The 18,581-nt window shown below is 44.9% G+C and overlaps 1 protein-coding gene across 4 annotated transcripts in view; it reads left to right on the top strand.

Moving 5' to 3' along the window:
• Positions 1–18,581, top strand: part of PKNOX2 (PBX/knotted 1 homeobox 2) — a 330,589-nt gene that overhangs the window by 208,641 nt on the left and 103,367 nt on the right. The gene's annotated exons all lie outside the window — the stretch shown is intronic.

The following is an 18,581-nucleotide window of genomic DNA, read 5'->3' as shown; positions in this document are numbered from 1 at the left end:
AACATCAGTGAGAAATGAAAGAAGCAGCTAACATGTACACTGTACAGTCTGGTGACTGAGTCACTAATGACTGATTGTGTGGGACTTACTGGAAACCCTAGAAATAGCCAGTTATTAAATAATTGGAAAACTTACTTGAAATGTACCAAAAATGACAAATTCTAGTCATCGCCTCTTTATTAGTACTAAACAAACTGTGAATCTAGATGCTATTTTTGTCTTACACAAAACTGATCATAATAAAACTGACCCTAATGTCTTTCGTAATGGAACTGTATAAACTTGTCATACTCTTGTCATCTAAATATCGCAAGCTATGATATTGCTCAACTTTGCTCAACTTCTGTACTTATAGAGCAAGCATATGGTTGCCAACCCTCCAGGATTGTCCTTGAGTCTCCAGGAATTAAAGTTTAAAGTTATTGTCATGTGATGAAACTTCCAGGAATATGTCCAACCAAAATTGGCAGCCCTGCATGCAAAGGGGATGGTTCTGGTTTTTGTAGTCAGTTTCTTTGTCCCAAAATATTTCTTTTTTCTTCCTATTTCAATTCCTCCTCTCCTATAACCCTAAAGCTCTGGGGCCACAGATGGAATTCTGGAGAAAGGTATCTGTGAAGAGCTTTGTGATAGGTGGCCATCAGTTCAGCAAGTCTTGATGGCTACTCGTCCCTAGGTATTTCTGTTCTTTTGATGTGAAACATCCTGCAAGGATCAGTTTTTGCTCATATAGATGGTTACCATGTGGAAACCAGCAGCTACCAAACGTTCTTATAGCTGATCTAAAAGCATTCAGGAGGCTGATTCTTGCCCTTGTGATAGTTTTAGCTTCCATGGAAAATCTCTTCTAAACATGGACCTAAAACACCAGTGAAAAACAGAGAATGTTTTTGCTAAACATAAAATAAAAAGTGAGAGACACTGAAACTGTAAATTGTATACTAAGAAATTTGAAAGAATAACTATTTCATAGGTTTTAAGGCCGGATCTCTTGTATAACACAGGCCAGAGAATTTGTCTAGTGGTTCCTGCATTAGACCCATAACTTCTGGTTGAGCTAGAGCATATTTTTTTTCAAAGACATCTAATCTTGATTTAAAGACTTCAAACAACAGAGAATTTACCAGATTCCTTGGTAATCCGCTCCAGTGGTTAATTCCCTCTCTTTAAAAATTACGTCTTTTTTCCTGCTTGAACCTTTGAACTTTCAGGCATTGGATCTTGTTATGCCTTTCTCTGCTACATTAAAGAAGACCTCTAGTATCAGATATCGCTAGTATCAGTAATAACACGTGTCACCTTCTAAGCTTCTTTTCAATGAGTGCAATAGTCTGCCAGGGTCTATGTCTACACTGCCTTTTAAAACCGCTCGGCAGCAGATCTCAGGCTGGGTCTACAGACTCAGGCCTGTGCTACAGTGCTAAAAGCAGCAGTGTGGATGTGATAACTCGGGCGGAAGCCTACCCCCCACTCAGCTTCGGAGCCCACGTTCCAGCCCAAGCCCAAACACCTACAAAGCAGTTCTTAGCACCATAGCCTGAGCCACTGTTCCAGTAGTGATGTCATTGCAGTATACAGAGGTACAATCACCTCCACTTCTGCTTGATATTCCTCTGTTTATATAGCCGTGGAGGACTTCAGTTCTTTTTGCCCCAATATCATACTGGGAGCTCATATTCAGTTGGTTATCCACCATGATCTCTAAGTCCTTTTCACAGAACATCAGAATGGCCATACTTGGTCAAATCAATGGTCCATCTAGCCCAGTATCCTGCCTTTCAACAGTGGCCAGTGCCAAATGCTTCAGAGGGAATGAATAGAACAGGACAGTTATTGAGTGATCCATCCCCTGTTGTCTAGTCAGAGGTTTATGGACACCCACAGCACAGGGTTCCATCCCTGGCCATCTTGCGAAATGCCCACTGATGGACCTATTCTCCATGAACTTATCTCATTCTTTTTTGAAGCCCGTTATATGTTTGATCTTCACAACGTCCCCCGAGTTCCACAGGTTGCCTGTCTGGTGTGTGAAGCAGTACTTCCTTATGTTTGTGTTAAAGCTGTTGCTTATTCATTTCATTTGAGTGACCCCTGGTTCTTGTGTTATGGGAAGGGATAAATAACACTTAACTTATTCATTTTCTCCACACCAGTCATGATTTTACAGACCTCTGTCATATCCAGCCCAGTTCCCCCAGTTATCTGTTTTCTAAGCTGAGCTGTCCGTCTTTTTAATGACTCTCCTCAGATGGAAGCTGTTCCATACCCCAACTCATTTCTGTTGCCCTTCACTGTCCTTTTTCCAGTTCTAATACATCTTGTGTAAGATGGGATGACCAGAACAGTATTCAAGGTGTGAGCATCCTATGGATTTAGATAGTGGCATTTTGATATTTTCTGTTTTATTATCTATCCCAGGGGTTCTCAAACTGGGGTTGGGACCCCTGAGGAGGTCATGAGGTTATTACATGGGGGGCCGCGAGCTGTCAGCCTCCACCCCAAACTCTGCTTTGCTCCAGCATTTATAATGTTGTTATAAATTAAACTTTTTATATATATAAGGGGGAGTCACACTCAGAGGCTTGCTGGGTGAAAGGGGTTACCAGTACAAAACTTTAAGTTACACTGATTTCTATCCCTTTCCTCATGGTTCCTAACATCCTGTTAGGTTTTTTTGACTGCCACTGCACACTGAGCAGATTTTTGCAGAGAACTATCCACAACGACGCCACGGTGTCTTTCTTGAGGGGTTATGTTTTCCAATGTGCTTTACAATGTACTTATCAACATTGAATTTCATCTGCCATTTTGTTGCCCAGTCACCCAGTTTTGTGAGACCCCCTTTGTAACTCTTTGCAGTCAGCTTTGGACTTATCTATCTTGAGTAGTTTTGTATTATCTGCAAATTTTGCTACCTCACTATTTACCCCCTTTTTACACATCATTTATGACTATGTTGAACAACACCTGTCCCAGGACAGATTCTCAGGGGACCCACTATTTACCTCTCTCCACGGTGAAAACTGACCATTGATTCTTATCCTTTGTTTCCTATCTTTTAACCGGTTACTGATCCATGGAAGGACCTTTCCTCTTATCCCATGACAGCTTACTTTGCTTAAGAACCTTTGTTGAGGGACCTTGTTAAAAGCTTTCTGAAAGTCCAAGTGCACTATATCCACTGGATCCCCCTTGTCCACATGCTTGTTGACCTCCCTCAGAGAATTCTAATAGGCATGATTTCCCTTTACAAATACTGTGTTGATTCTTCCCCAACATATTGTTTTCATCTGTGTCTCTGACAAGTCTGTTCTTTTCTATAGTTTCAACCAATTTGCTTGGTATTGAAGTTAGGCTTACTAACCTGTAATTGACAAAATCGCCTCTGGAGCCTTTTTTAAAAATTGGCGTCACATTAGCTATCCTCCAGGCGTCTGGTACAGAGGCTGATTTAAGTGATAGGTTACATTCCAGAAAGTTCTTGACAGGATACAGTCCCCCATGCTAGCGGTATGACCTGCACTCTTTATCCTAGGGGTGTGACCTGGCATTTAGCTTAATTAAACACATGTTAGAATCATAGAATTATAGAATATGAGGGTTGGAAGGGACCTCAGGAGGTCATCTAGTCCAACCCCCTGCTCAAAGCAGGACCAATCCCCAATTAAATCATCCCAGCCAGGGCTTTGTCAAGCCTGACCTTAAAAACCTCTAAGGGTGAAGATTCCACCACCTCCCTAGGTAACCCATTCCAGGGCTTCACCACCCTCCTAGTGAAAAAGTTTTTCCTGATATCCAACCTAGACCTCCCCCGCTGCAACTTGAGACCATTGCTCCTTGTTCTGTCAAAGTTGTTCAAGTAAGCCTAGTTTACCACACAATCCAGATTGCTCTGTAGAACTGACCTGTCCTTATCGTTATTCACAATTCTGCCAATCTTTTGTCATCTGTAAAATTTAACAGCAGCAGTTTTATATTTTCATTGATAAAGATATTCAATAGGATTGAGCACAAAACAGATCCCTATCATACCCGACCAAGAACATATCCTTTTGGATGATGATTCCCCATGTGTAATTACTTTATTAGATCTATGAGTTAGCCAGTTTTTAAAACAGTTAATATGTCCTATGGTCATTTTGTACACAGTTGATGTTTTTAATCAGAATGTCATGTATTACTAAGTCAAACCCCTTACAAATGTCTAAGTATAGTATGTCAATGCGCTTACCTTTGTCAACCAGTCTTGTATTCGTGTCAAAAAAAAGCTATCAAGTATTTTTTTTACAAGACCTGTATTCCATAAAGCTATGTTGAGTGGCATTAGTTGTGCTATCATCCTTTAAGTCTTTTACTTATTGCCTCCCATGTCAACCTATCTCATGATTTTGCCTGGTTAACCAGCCTATAGCTACTACCCCTTTTAGATATTGGCACTACAACTACAATACCCACCTGCTAAAGTGAAGAAACAGATTGATAGAGCCAGAAGAGTTCCCAGAAGTCACCTACTACAGGACAGGCCCAACAAAGAAAATAACAGAACGCCACTAGCCGTCACCTTCAGCCCCCAACTAAAACCTCTCCAATGCATCATCAAGGATCTACAACCTATCCTGAAGGATGACCCAACACTCTCACAGATCTTGGGAGACAGGCCAGTCCTTGCTTACAGACAGCCCCCCAACCTGAAGCAAATACTCACCAGCAACCACACACCACACAACAGAACCACTAACCCAGTAAGCTATCCTTGCAACAAAGCCCGTTGCCAACTGTGTCCACATATCTATTCAGGGGACACCATCATAGGGCCTAATCACATCAGCCACACTCTCAGAGGCTCGTTCACCTGCACATCTACCAATGGGATATATGCCATCATGTGCCAGCAATGCCCCTCTGCCATGTACATTGGTCAGACTGGACAGTCTCTACGTAAAAGAATAAATGGACACAAATCAGATGTCAAGAATTATAACATTCAAAAACCAGTCAGAGAACATTTCAATCTCTTTGGTCACTCGATTACAGACCTAAAAGTGGCAATTCTTCAACAAAAAACCTTCAGAAACAGACTCCAACAAGAGACTGCTGGATTGGAATTAATTTGCAAACTGGATACAATTAACTTAGGCTTGAATAAAGACTGGGAGTGGATGGGTCATTACACAAAGTAAAACTATTTCCCCATGTTTATCCTCCCCCCACACCACTGTTCCTCAGACGTTCTTGTCAACTGCTGGAAATGGCCCACCTTGATTATCACTACAAAAGTTTTTTTCCGCCCCCCACTCTCCTGCTGATAATAGCTCACCTTACCTGATCACTCTCGTTACAGTGTGTATGGTAACACCCATTGTTTCATGGTCTCTGTGTAAATAAATCTCCTCACTGTATTTTCACCGAATGCATCCGATGAAGTGAGCGGTAGCTCACGAAAGCTTATGCTCAAATAAATATGTTAGTCTCTAAGGTGCCACAAGTCCTCCTTTTCTTTTTGCAGATACAGACTAACACGGCTGCTACTCTGAAACCTGACAGAGGTTGTGTCTTTAGCTTTGTCTTCACTGGAAAATTGTTGCTAAAATTTCTCACTGCTGAATCCCCTAGATTCAGCTCCCATAGAGATATCAACATCAAGAGCACTAGTGTAGAAAAGGTTTGGTGGCTACTAACATGTTAAGCACCATGTCATGCCATCCTTCTCTGAGAAGAGTTAGGGATCCTAAAATGGCATCAAGTATCTGGAGCCCTTGTCTACACTAATGTCTCCAATCTTGCTCCCACCAATGGAGTTGAATTTGTGGGAGCAAAAGTGGGAAATTTCACAACAATTTCCTAAGGAGGCACCAAGAAAAGAAAAGGCCCTGCTTCTCATGGGGGACTTCAATCACCCCAATATCTGCTGGGAGAGCAATACAGCAGTGCACAGACAATCCAAGAAGTTTTTGGAAAGTGTAGGGCAATGGTCTCCATACTTTTTGGCTCATGCACCCCTGGGGTGAAGAGTGGAAAATCTGCTGCAGACGCGCCACCGCTGGAGGAAGACCAGAAAACCTGCCGCAGATGTGCAGCCGAGGGAAGAAGAATGGAAGACTTCCCGCAGGCGGACTGCCGGAGAGGAACACCAGCTGTGGACATGCAGAGCTGCCACCAAAGAAGAAAACAGTGTAGTGCTGTCCAGTGATGCTCCACCTGCGTCGCACCCCCTGGGGTGCGCACACCCCAGTTTGGAGACCACTGGTGTAGGGGACGATTGCCTGGTGCAAGCGCTAGAGGAACCAACTAGGGGCAGAGCTCTTCTTGACCTGCTGCTCACAAACCAGGAAGAATTAGTAGGGGAAGCAAAGTGGATGGGAACCTGGGAGGCAGTGACCAGGAGATGGTCGACTCAGGATCCTGACACAAGGAAGAAAGGAGAGCAGCAGAATACAGACCCTGGACTTCAGAAAAGCAGACTTTGACTCCCTCCAGGAACTGATGGGCAGGATCCCCTGGGAGAATAACATGAGGGGGAATGGAGTCCAGGAGAGCTGGCTGTATTTTAAAGAAGCCTTATTGAGGTTGCAGGAACAAACCATCCCGATGTGTAGAAAGAATAGTAAATATGGCAGGCGATCAGCTTGGCTTCACAGTGAAACCCTTGCTTATCTTAAACACAAAAAAGAAGCTTACAAGAAGTGGAAGACTGACAAATGACCAGGGAGGAGTATAAAAATATTGCTTGGGCATGCAGGAGTGAAATCAGGAAGGCCAAATCACACCTGGAGTTGCAGCTAGCAAGAGATGTTAAAAGTAACAAGAAGGGTTTCTTCAGGTATGTTAGCAACAAGAAGAAAGTCGAGGGAAATGTGGGCCCCTTACTAAATGAGGGAGGCAACCTAGTGACAGAGGATGTGGAAAAAGCTAATGTACTCAGTGCTTTTTTTGCCTCTGTCTTCAAGAACAAGGTCATCTCCCAGACTACTGCACTGGGCAGCACAGCATGGGGAGGAGGTGACCAGCCCTCTGTGGAGGAAGAAGTGGTTCAGGACTATTTAGAAAAGCTGGACAAGCACAAGTCCATGGGGCCAGATGCGCTGCATCCGAGAGTGCTAAAGGAGTTGGCGGATGTGATTGCAGAGCCATTGGCCATTATCTTTGAAAACTCACGGCGATCGGGGAAAGTCCCGGATGACTGAAAAAAGGCTAATGTAGTGCCCATCTAGGAGAAAGAAGATCTGAGGAACTACAGGCCAGTCAGCCTCACCTCAGTCCCTGGAAAAATCATGGAGCAGGTCTTCAAGGAATCAATTCTGAAGCACTTAGAGGAGAGGAAAGTGATCAAGAACAGTCAGCATGGATTCACCAAGGGCAAGTCATGCCAGACTAACCCAATTGCTGTCTATGATGAGATAACTGGCTCTGTGTATGAGGGGAAAGCAGTGGATGTGTTATTCCCTGACTTTAGCAAAGCTTTTGATACAGTCTCCCACAGTATTCTTGCCAGCAAGTTAAAGAAGTATTGATTGGATGAATGGAATATAAGGTGGATAGAAAGCTGGCTAGATCATAGGGCTCAATGGGTAGTGATCAATGGCTGCATGTCTAGTTGGCTGCTGGTATCAAGTGGAGTGCCCCAAGGGTCGGTCCTGGGGATGGTTTTGTTCAGTATCTTCATTTATGATCTGGAGGATGGCGTGGAAGAAACTCAGCAAGTTTGCAGATGACACTAAACTAGGAGGAGCGGTAGATACGCTGGAGGATGGGGTTAGGATACAGAGGGACCTAGACAAATTAGAGGATTGGGCCAAAAGAAATCAGATGAGATTCAACAAGGACAAGTGCAGAGTCCTGCACTTAGCGCAGAAGAATCCCATGCACTGCTACAGACTAGGGACCAAGTGGCTAGGCAGCAGTTCTGCAGGAAAGGACCTAGGAGTTACAGTGGACGAGAAGCTGGATATGAGTCAACAGTGTGCCCTTGTTTCCAAGAAGGCTAACAGCATTTTGGACTGTGTAAGTAGGAGCACTGCCAGCAGATCGAGGGACATGATCATTCCCCTCTATTCAGCATTGGTGAGGCCTCATCTGGAGTATTGTGTCCCATTTTGGGCCCCACACTACAAGAAGGATGTGGAAAAATTGGAAAGAGTCCAGCAGAGGGCAACAAAAATTATTAGGGGGATGGATCACATGATTTATGAGGAGGGGCTGAGGGAACTGGGATTATTTAGTCTGCAGAAGAGAAGAATGAGGGGGGATTTGATAGCTGCTTTCAACTACCTGAAAGGGGGTTCCAAAGAGGATGGATCTAGACTGTTCTCAGTGGTAGCAGATGACAGAACAAGGAGTAATGGTCTCAAGTTGCAGTGGGGGAGGTTTAGGTTGGATATTAGGAAAAACTTTTTCACTAGGAGGGTGGTGAAGCACTGGAATGCGTTACCTAGGGAGGTGGTAGAATCTCCTTCCTTAGAGCTTTTTAAGGACAGGCTTGACAAAGCCCTGGCTGGGATGATTTAGTTGGGGATTGGTCCTGCTTTGAGCAGGGGGTTGGACTAGTTGACCTCCTGAGGTCCCTTCTAACCCTGATATTCTATGATTCCATTATTTGTAGAGCCCTACAAATCTGCAGATATTGCATTTATATGTGCAAATGGGATGCAGATACAAATTTTGTATCCCCGCAGGGCTTTATAGACTTGCTCTTAGTTAGCTAGTATAATGGTGCTGAATTTCCTCCAGGTTTGTAGGAACCTTCCAGTCCTTTATAACATTCAGTTTCTGGGACTGGGGTTCCAAACCATCCTTACCAATTATATGTCCCAGAAAGGTGATGTGCTCCCTTGAAAACTGACGTCTTTTCAGCAAGTTTACACCCTGACTCCTTATAAAGCTTTGGAATCCTTTCTATTTCCACCAGATGTTCCTCATGTGTTTTATGAAAACATATGAAGGCATCTAAGTATATGAGGGTGTCTGAAAGACAAACTGAAACATATGGTGTCACAAAGGCAATTCTTCCTTAATTCACAGGTGACACTTTTATCTGATATTTTCCAGATACCCATCTGGTCATCCTGCAGCACATAATTTAGCTTCTCTTTCAATGTAACCAGATACAACAGGGGACTCTAATATGGGGAATGCCTCACAGGAATGGTCTCTGGCTTAAGCACAATCCAGTGTTGCACAAGATCGTATCTTCATTATTCTTGGAGACCACACTAGCGTATAGTAAGAGCAGCTGTTTTAATTGCTTACTAGCGTATAGTAAGAGCAGCTGGCATTGCCTTGTATGGATTCTTCTGTTAAATCAACCCCTAGCTCTTTTTCTGATTGGGTTGCATCATAGCTCTTGACCTTTGCACGTGTGGGAGTCTTTGAGATACCAGCTACATTGGACACTGTCCCCAAGATCTAAATTTTCACTAGCTGCATCTTCTGGTCACTCACATTAATTTCTCTTACCCAAAACTCCTTTTTTGGTCCAACTTGAAACAGAGCAGTGCTAAACACAATTCTAACTGGATATCCATAGCTTCACTCCCGTAGATTCAGTGAAGCAGTCTTTTATTCTAGAGTATTATTGTGTGATGACCTGGTTTTGCCACAACTTTATTCTGAATCACCACAGGTTCATAAAGTTCATCTCTCTTGTCCTGTGGTCATGGTAGGCTCCAAGATTTGTTCCTCCCTGCAGGCTCCATGCTTCTTCCTACCTACATCCAGCAGAGGTATCTGAATATTTTCGAGGAACAGGTTTGTTCTGTTAATACCCCAGGAGTTTTTGTGACACCTTCTGATAAAATCCACTCCCAATATAATAGCACTAGAAATATTGGAATACTAAATAGACTTTTGTTGTAGTGGCTAAATTCAGTGGAAGCTGAATTTCTCCTATTGTCTGTGTTGTTAAGTGCTGTATAATGTCGTTGCTGTGGCAACACTGTTAAGGTTGCTAAGCTGTAACAGCTGCTCAGTGCTTCCGTTCTTGGAGCTGCAGTGTTAGCTACATGAGCAAAGAGCAGACATTGATGCTACTCAAAGAAAGACCACGGGCTCAACTCGGTGATGAAGACGTTCGGCCAGGCTTATTGTCAATGAAGCATAGCACGAGTGCCCTGGCTCCATGGTTACAAGGACACTAACACATGTATGCCTGTGACAATGGAACCAGCTCAGTCAGCACACCATGACACTCTCCCCTAGGCTGGACAAAGATGTCCCTCCTATGATTTATCATAGAATCATTGAATATCAGGGTTAGAAGGGACCTCAGGAGGTTATCTAGTCCAACCCCCTGCTCAAAGCAGGACGAATCCCCAACTAAATCATCCCAGCCATTTGTCAAGTCTGACCTTAAAAACTTCTAAGGAAGGAGATTCTACCACCTCCCTAGGTAACGCATTCCAGTGTTTCACCACTCTCCTAGTGAAAAAGTTTTTCCTAATATCCAACCTAAACCTCCCCCACTGCAACTTGAGACCATTACTCCTTGTCCTGTCCTCTTCTACCACTGAGAACAGTCTAGATCCATCCTCTTTGGAACCCCCTTTCAGGTAGTTGAAAGCAGCTATCAAATCCCCCCTCGTTCTTCTCTTCCGCGGACTAAACAATCCCAGTTCCCTCAGCCTCTCTTCAGAAGTCATGCGTTCCAGTTCCCTAATAATTTTTGTTGCCCTCCGCTGGATGTTTTCCAATTTTTCCACATCCTTCTTGTAGTGTGGGGCCCAAAACTGGACACAGTACTCCAGATGAGGCCTCACCAATGTCGAATAGAGGGGAACGATCATGTCCCTTCATCTGCTGGCAGTGCCCCTACTTATACATCCCAAAATGCCGTTGGCCTTCTTGGCAACAAGGGCACACTGTTGACTCATATCCAGCTTCTCGTCCACTGTAACCCCTAGGTCCTTTTCTGCAGAACAGCTGCCAAGCCTTTCGGTCCCTAGTCTGTAGCGGTGCATAGGATTCTTCCGTCCTAAGTGCAGGACTCTGCACTTGTCCTTGTTGAACCTCATCAGATTTCTTTTGGCCCAATCCTCTAATTTGTCTAGGTCCCTCTGTATCCTATCCCTACCCTCCAGCATATCTACCTCTCCTCCCAGTTTAGTGTCATCTGCAAACTTGCTGAGGGTGCAATCCACACCATCCTCCAGATCATTTATGAAGATATTGAACAAAACCAGCGCGAGGACCAACCCTTGCGGCACTCCACTTGATACCGGCTGCCAACTAGACATGGAGCCATTGATCATTACCCATTGAGCCCGACAATCTAGCCAACTTTCTATCCACCTTATAGTCCATTCATCCAGCCCATACTTCTTTAACTTGCTGGCAAGAATACTGTGGGAGACCATGTCAAAAGCTTTGCTAAAGTCAAGGAACAACACGTCCACCGCTTTCCTCTCATCCACAGAGCCAGTTATCTCGTCATAGAAGGCAATTAGATTAGTCAGGCATGACTTGCCCTTGGTGAATCCATGCTGACTGTTCCTGATCACTTTCCTCTCCTCTAAGTGCTTCAGAATTGACTTCTTGAGGACCTGCTCCATGATTTTTCCAGGGACTGAGGTGAGGCTGACTGGCCTGTAGTTCCCAGGATCCTCCTTCTTCCCTTTTTTAAAGATGGGCACTACATTAGCCTTTTTCCAGTCGTCCGGGACTTCCCCCGATCACCATGAGTTTTCAAAGATAATGGCCAAAGGCTCTGCAATCACATCCGCCAACTCCTTTAGCACTCTCGGATGCAGCGCATCCGGCCCCATGGACTTGTGCTTGTTCAGTTTTTTTAAATAGTCCCGAACTACTTCTTTTTCCACAGAGGGCTGGTCACCTCCTCCCCATGCTGTGCTGCCCAGTGCAGTAGTCTGGGAGATGACCTTGTTCTTGAAGACAGAGGCAAAAAAAGCACTGAGTACATTAGCTTTTTCCACATCCTCTGTCACTAGGTTGCCTCCCTCATTCAGTAAGGGGCCCACACTTCCCTCGACTTTCTTCTTGTTGCTAACATACCTGAAGAAACCCTTCTTGTTACTTTTAACATCTCTTGCTAGCTGCAACTCCAGGTGTGATTTGGCCTTCCTGATTTCACTCCTGCATGCCCAAGCAATATTTTTATACTCCTCCCTGGTCATTTGTCAGTCTTCCCCTTCTTGTAAGCTTCTTTTTTGTGTTTAAGATAAGGAAGGATTTCACTGTGAAGCCAAGCTGGTCGCCTGCCATATTTACTATTCTTTCTACACATCAGGATGGTTTATCACTGTAACCTCAATAAGGATTCCTTTTATACACTGATACAAATGTATTACATTCGAGATATTGTTAGTTACCAACCGTACACCTTATACCTGCTCGTTTGAACAAAACATCTTTATCCATTTTCCTGTCATCCCATCCTTATCTTATGTGGGATCAGTGAGTTCTTTTACCTTCTTTAATAATGTGTTCATGTAGTTACTTGAGAATTCTGGGTGTTCTTCTACCAACCTCTCTGGTCAGGAATGTGCTTACTGTGTTAGTCAATATCTAGTGTGTTATTTTGCCAAGGCCAGGCCTACTCTGGTTCACAGCCAGGGGTGAAAGTAAGTCTAGGGACTTACTGGTATGGGACTGGACTAGGGCCAGCTCTGCCAGGGCAGGGCCTCGGGGAGAAGGGCCAGCCCCAGCCTACCCTGTATCGGTAAGTGCCTCCTTCCCCCTCCCCTCCCCTCCTTCCCCCACCGGGATAACAGCGGCAGCCAGGGGCTCTGGCAGCAGTTTAAAGGGCTTTGGGGCAGTAACATTGGCCAGAACCCTGGGCCCTTTAAATCGTCCCCGGAGCCCCACCACCGCTTTTCCAGGACTCAGGCAGCAGGGCTCCAGGAACGCCCCAGGCCGTTTAAATTGTCCCCAGAGCCTGCTGGAGCCCTGGGGAAGCGGCGGGGGGCTCTGGGGATGATTTAAAGGGCCCAGGGCTTGGCCGCCGCTACCGCCCTGGGCCCTTTAAATCGCCGCCCCAGCCCCGCCGCCGCTACCCCAGGTCTCTGGCAGCAATTTAAAGGGCTGGGGGCTCCAGCTGCTGCTGGGAGCTGTAGGCCCTTTAAATTGTGCCAGGGGAAGCCGATCCACTCTGGTATGGCACACCAGCTCTTGCCGGTATGCCGTACCGGGGAGTACCGGCTTACTTTCACCTCTGTTCACAGCCTTTATTTCACACTGTTTGTTATGCCTGAGGCTCCAGCAAGGCCTACATTCCCCTCCTTTTTGTCTTTTTAGGGGGAGGATGTTTACCCATCATACCAGAAAAGCAAAATGTATTCACTGAAAATGACGCAGTGGGCTAAACACTGTTTCTGGCCATTTCACTTTACCCATCCATACATTCATGCCCCATGGGTCAAATGGTCTGCACAGTCCCTCAGATGACCTGTGGACAGTTTTCTTTTTCCAGTTGTTCTTGGTACCATATAGTAGGCCTGAGAATATTAGATCCAGGACTTTAATTGAGAGGTGTAGTCGTCGATTCATTTTGAACAATTGGGATAGGCACTATTACCGTGTGTCCCACAGTGCTTTGTCTATGAGGAGTAAAACAGGAATTTGGAATGGTGACATCACAAATGAGGCCTTTGTATAAAAACTTCTTGTAATTAGTTACTACACAATACTGTCCATCCATGCTACTGGTTATTCTTACTGCTGGTTGTCACCATCTGGTAGGCTTCGCCAGGCAGGAGACAGGAGCAGCTAGCTTCTCTCTTCTATTGGTTTGGCCTGAATCATCGTGGCCACCCACTGAACTTGCGATGTCAACACATTCCTGGGATCACAGGCCATGTGTGATGTTCTTTAGGATTGCACTGCTGTGTGGTACCCCAGTAGTTGATGTAGATCCAGTTGTTTCTTGTAGATGATGTCTTCCAGCCAATCTACTGAATAGACAGTAACCAATTTATCAAATATTGCTGTATTAGGATTCAGTATTGGTAACCAGACACTGAACAGGATTATTTTGAATAACATGTTCCTCAGTTACAATGCAGTGTCACTGACCCCAAATTATGACTGGTACAAACAGGGAATTTGTCTATGTAATTTGACATATTGCTAATTAAGCACTGATTTTGTTATGCACTGAGGGAAATGCCAGTTAGCTGTTTATTAGTAATAAAGTGATTTTCCTTTTTTAATGTTCCCTAATGAGTTAGAGGACTTGTGGCACCTTAGAGACTAACAAATTTATTTGAGCATAAGCTTTTGTGAGCTACCGCTCACTTCATCGGATGCATTCAGTGGAAAATACAGTGGGGAGATTTATATACACAGAGAACATGAAACAATGGGTGTTACCATATACACTGTAACTAGAGTGATCAGGTAAGGTGAGCTATTACCAGCAGGAGAGTGGGGGGGGAGGAGAAAACTTTTGCAGTGATAATCAAGGTGGGCCATTTCCAGCAATTTACAAGAACATCTGAGGAACGGGGGCGGGGGAGGAAATAAACATGGGGAAATAGTTTTACTTTGTGTAATGACCCATCCACTCCCAGTCTTTATTCAAGCCTAAGTTAATTGTATCCAGTTTGCAAATTAATTCCAATCCAGCAGTCTCTTGTTGGAGTCTGTTTCTGAAGGTTTTTTGTTGAAGAATTGCCACTTTTAGGTCTGTAATCGAGTGACCAAAGAGATTGAAATGTTCTCTGACTGGTTTTTGAATGTTATAATTCTTGACATCTGATTTGTGTCCATTTATTCTTTTACGTAGAGACTGTCCAGTCTGACCAATGTACATGGCAGAGGGGCACTGCTGGCACATGATGGCATATATCACATTGGTAGATGTGCAGGTGAACGAGCCTCTGAGAGTGTGGCTGATGTGATTAGGCCCTATGATGGTGTCCCCTGAATAGATATGTGGACACAGTTGGCAACGGGCTTTGTTGCAAGGATAGCTTACTGGGTTAGTGGTTCTGTTGTGTGGTGTGTGGTTGCTGGTGAGTATTTGCTTCAGGTTCGGGGGCTGTCTGTAAGCAAGGACTGGCCTGTCTCCCAAGATCTGTGAGAGTGATGGGTCGTCCTTCAGGATAGGTTGTAGATCCTTGATGATGCGTTGGAGAGGTTTTAGTTGGGGGCTGAAGGTGACGGCTAGTGGCGTTCAGTTATTTTCTTTGTTGGGCCTGTCCTGTAGTAGGTAACTTCTGGGTACTCTTCTGGCTCTGTCAATCTGTTTCTTCACTACAGCAGGTGGGTATTGTAGTTGTAAGAGCGCTTGATAGAGATATTGTAGGTGTTTGTCTGTGTCTGAGGGGTTGGAGCAAATGTGGTTGTATCGTAGAGCTTAGCTGTAGACGATGGACCGTGTGGTGTGATCTGGGTGAAAGCTGGAGGCATGTAGGTAGGCATCGCGGTCAGTAGGTTTCCGGTATAGGGTGGTGTTTATGTGACCATCGCTTATTAGCACCATAGTGTCCAGGAAGTGGATCTCTTGTGTGGACTGGTCCAGGCTGAGGTTGATGGTGGGATGGAAATTGTTGAAATCATGGTGGAATTCCTCAAGGGCTTCTTTTCCATGGGTCCAGATGATGAAGATGTCATCAATGTAGCGCAAGTAGAGTAGGGGCGTTAGGGGATGAGAGTTGAAGAAGTGTTGTTCTAAGTCAGCCATAAAAATGTTGGCATACTGTGGGGCCAGGTGGGTACCCATAGCTGTGCCACTGATTTGAAGGTGTATATTGTTCCCAAATGTGAACAGCTGGTACTCTGAAACCTAATGAGTTGGTTATGGTAATTACTAGGTAACTTCCACAAGCAGTTCAAATAATTTCTTTACCAATTTGTTTTTGACTTGCCTTCATATTGTTTGCTGCCATACATGTGTTAATTTTTACTCATGTTTGGTTAAACATTTTAGCAATGTCATGTACATGGTGCACTGTTTCTTCAGTAGCCAGGTCCTTAATATCATGAATTACATATTCAGAGACAGTTTCTGCTGGTGCTCAAAATGTTCAGTGTTTTGTTTTATTTATATAGATAACAATTAAGGCTACAATTATGTCACAGAGGTCATGAAATCCGTGACTTCCAGAGACATCTGTGACATTTTCTGCCCCAGGGCTAGAGCTGTCATCAGGCAACCCCACAGCTCTCAGTCACTGCAGGCAGCAGGGCCCCAGCAACTCCTAGCTGCTGGACAGCAGAGGAACCCCAGAGCTCCCAGCCCTCGAGAGTGGTGAGGGTTCCCACTCATCCCATGCGGCCAGGCTTCCTGCAGCTGCCTAGCCACAGTGGGCAGTGAGGGGACCCCACAGCTGCGCAGCCGCTGCGGGGGCGTCCCCACAACTGACCAGCTGCGGCAGGCAGCAGGGGAAACCTGCAGCTCCCCAGCCTCAGTGGGAAGCAAGAGGATCCCACAGATGCTCAGCCACTGTGGGCCATGGGGGGACCCCAAAACCCACAGATGCTGTGGGTGCTGGACCCTCCTCCCTCCTCATTTTGTCAGGGATATTTTTAGTAAAAATCATGCACACGCACAGGTCATGGTCTTCTGTGAATTTTTGTTTATTGCCTGAGACCCGTCCGTGATTTTTACTAAAAATATCCCTGACAAAATCTGAATTTTACCAATAATTTAATCTAGATTTTGGAGTCTCCTATTTTGAAAGATACTATATTGTGGAATAGTCTTTTGCCAAGCCCTTGAGTTTTGTGCACATTCCTGATAAAATGCTAGTGTATTGATTAACAAAGACTTATACAGCAATAATACACAGTAACCAAATTCATCCATATTTTAGATAAAGATTTAAAACAACAAGCACATGAACTTACTTTGCTTAATAATATACAGATTAAATGATAGTTAGAGCTGGTCCAGCTAGTGCTTTCTAGTGGATTGCATACTTAATTGTCCATATATTGTAGGTTGAGGTTAGTTGACCTGTACAAAGCATTTCATTTTTCTTTTCCTGATGCCCATGGGTTTCTTCGCCATGCACTGCTGTCTTCCGACGTCTTTGGGATGCACCCTTAAAAAGCTTAAGTTTATTAACATAATAAAATTGTTTGACATTTCTCTTGTTTTCAGTAACCCAAATTTAATACACAGCTTAACTTAGTTTGTTTACAATGTGTGATACAGTATGGCCAGAGGGCAGCAGGAGAGGGTTCGAAGGGAGCCATATTCCTTGCAGAGGGAAGAAAGTTTGCTATAGATTATTAAAGCACCTAGATTCATAGATTCGTAGATATTTAGGTCAGAAGGGACCATTATGATCACCTGAAGCCAATTAGACCACCTGAAGCCAGTCATCTGATAAAACCCTCCTGCTTCAATCAGCCAGGGGAAGGAGTTGGAGCAGAGTGGTTTGGAGTCAGAGCAGAGAGCAGTTTGAAGGAGTTGAAGTAGAGGAGAGTTTGGGGAAGTGCCTTGGCTGGCTAGAAGGCCAAGACCCTAGGTAAAGAGACACCTGGCTTGTGCAGAGGGAGGGCAGGAAACCCCACAAGCTGAAGGGCAGGAGAGGGAAGTAGCCCAGGGGAAGGAACTGCTAGTTCTAGTGGTTTACCGCTATCCCTAGGGCCCCTGGGCAGGGACCCGGAGTAGAGGGCGGTCTGGGTCCCTCCCTCTCCACTACCCTTCTCTGGGTTACTAGTGGGACAGTGGATACCCTAGTTCAGGGGCAGGAAACTGTGCCCTGAACCCCCGCACAAAAAGAGGAAGAGCGGAACCCATCATAATTGTGCCAGCAATTTGCCACAAATGTAATAGGGACCAAGTCTTTTAGAACACAAACTATGCTTTTGTTCTGATTTTCTCAATTCTCTAGTACAAATATCCCAGTTTTAGATACTTTTGTTGTTGTTATATAGACATTCCTTTTTGATCAATATGTGCATTACTAATTTTTATAATAAACATAGTGCTTAACTGCTACAATAGATGCTCACAATCTTTAGTGAGGTGTATTGCTCTCCCCTGCTGAGCACTGTGTTTTAGCAAAAGTGTTAAGAGCCAAATTTTTAACCAAGCTTTTTTAGAGTTAATTTGCTTGTGATACCAATTCAACTTTTCTCATCTGTTTGGAAGCACAAACTTCAACAACTACTACTTCCCTTTCACATAATAAAGGAAAACAGTTTAACAATTAAACCAAAATGAATTGTAAATGCAGGTCTATGCAAACACTTTGAGGGTATTAAACTTTCATGGCCCTTGGTTGAGTATGGGAGACAAAGGTGGAAACCCGTTGAAATTCTTTGGTCAGTGTTAACATTTTGTGACATAACCAGACATAGTATATATCAGTTGTGGCCAACTGCGGCAGGCGAGCCACATGCGCCTCTTTGACAGGTCAGCTGCGGAGCTCGGGGCTTCACCCCACCAGGGGAGGATGAGCAGGTGCTCACGGCTTCAGTGCCATGGGGGGGTGAGCTTCAGCCCTGTGGAGGGCCGCTGAGACTCAGGGCTTCACCCCGCAGCTGCGAGGTGAGCTGGTGCTCATGGCAGGGGGGTGCCAAGGCTCAGGGCTTCACCCCGCAGTGGGGCGAGCCGGCGCGCCCAGCCTCAGCCCTGCGGGGGTGGGGGAGGTGCTGAGGCGAGGGGCTTCAGCCCT

This window comes from Eretmochelys imbricata, chromosome 22, assembly GCF_965152235.1.
Source record: "Eretmochelys imbricata isolate rEreImb1 chromosome 22, rEreImb1.hap1, whole genome shotgun sequence".
Lineage (NCBI taxonomy): Eukaryota > Metazoa > Chordata > Testudines > Cheloniidae > Eretmochelys > Eretmochelys imbricata.
The sequence above is the reverse complement of the archived record's forward strand: the minus strand, read 5'-3'. Positions and strand labels throughout refer to the sequence as shown.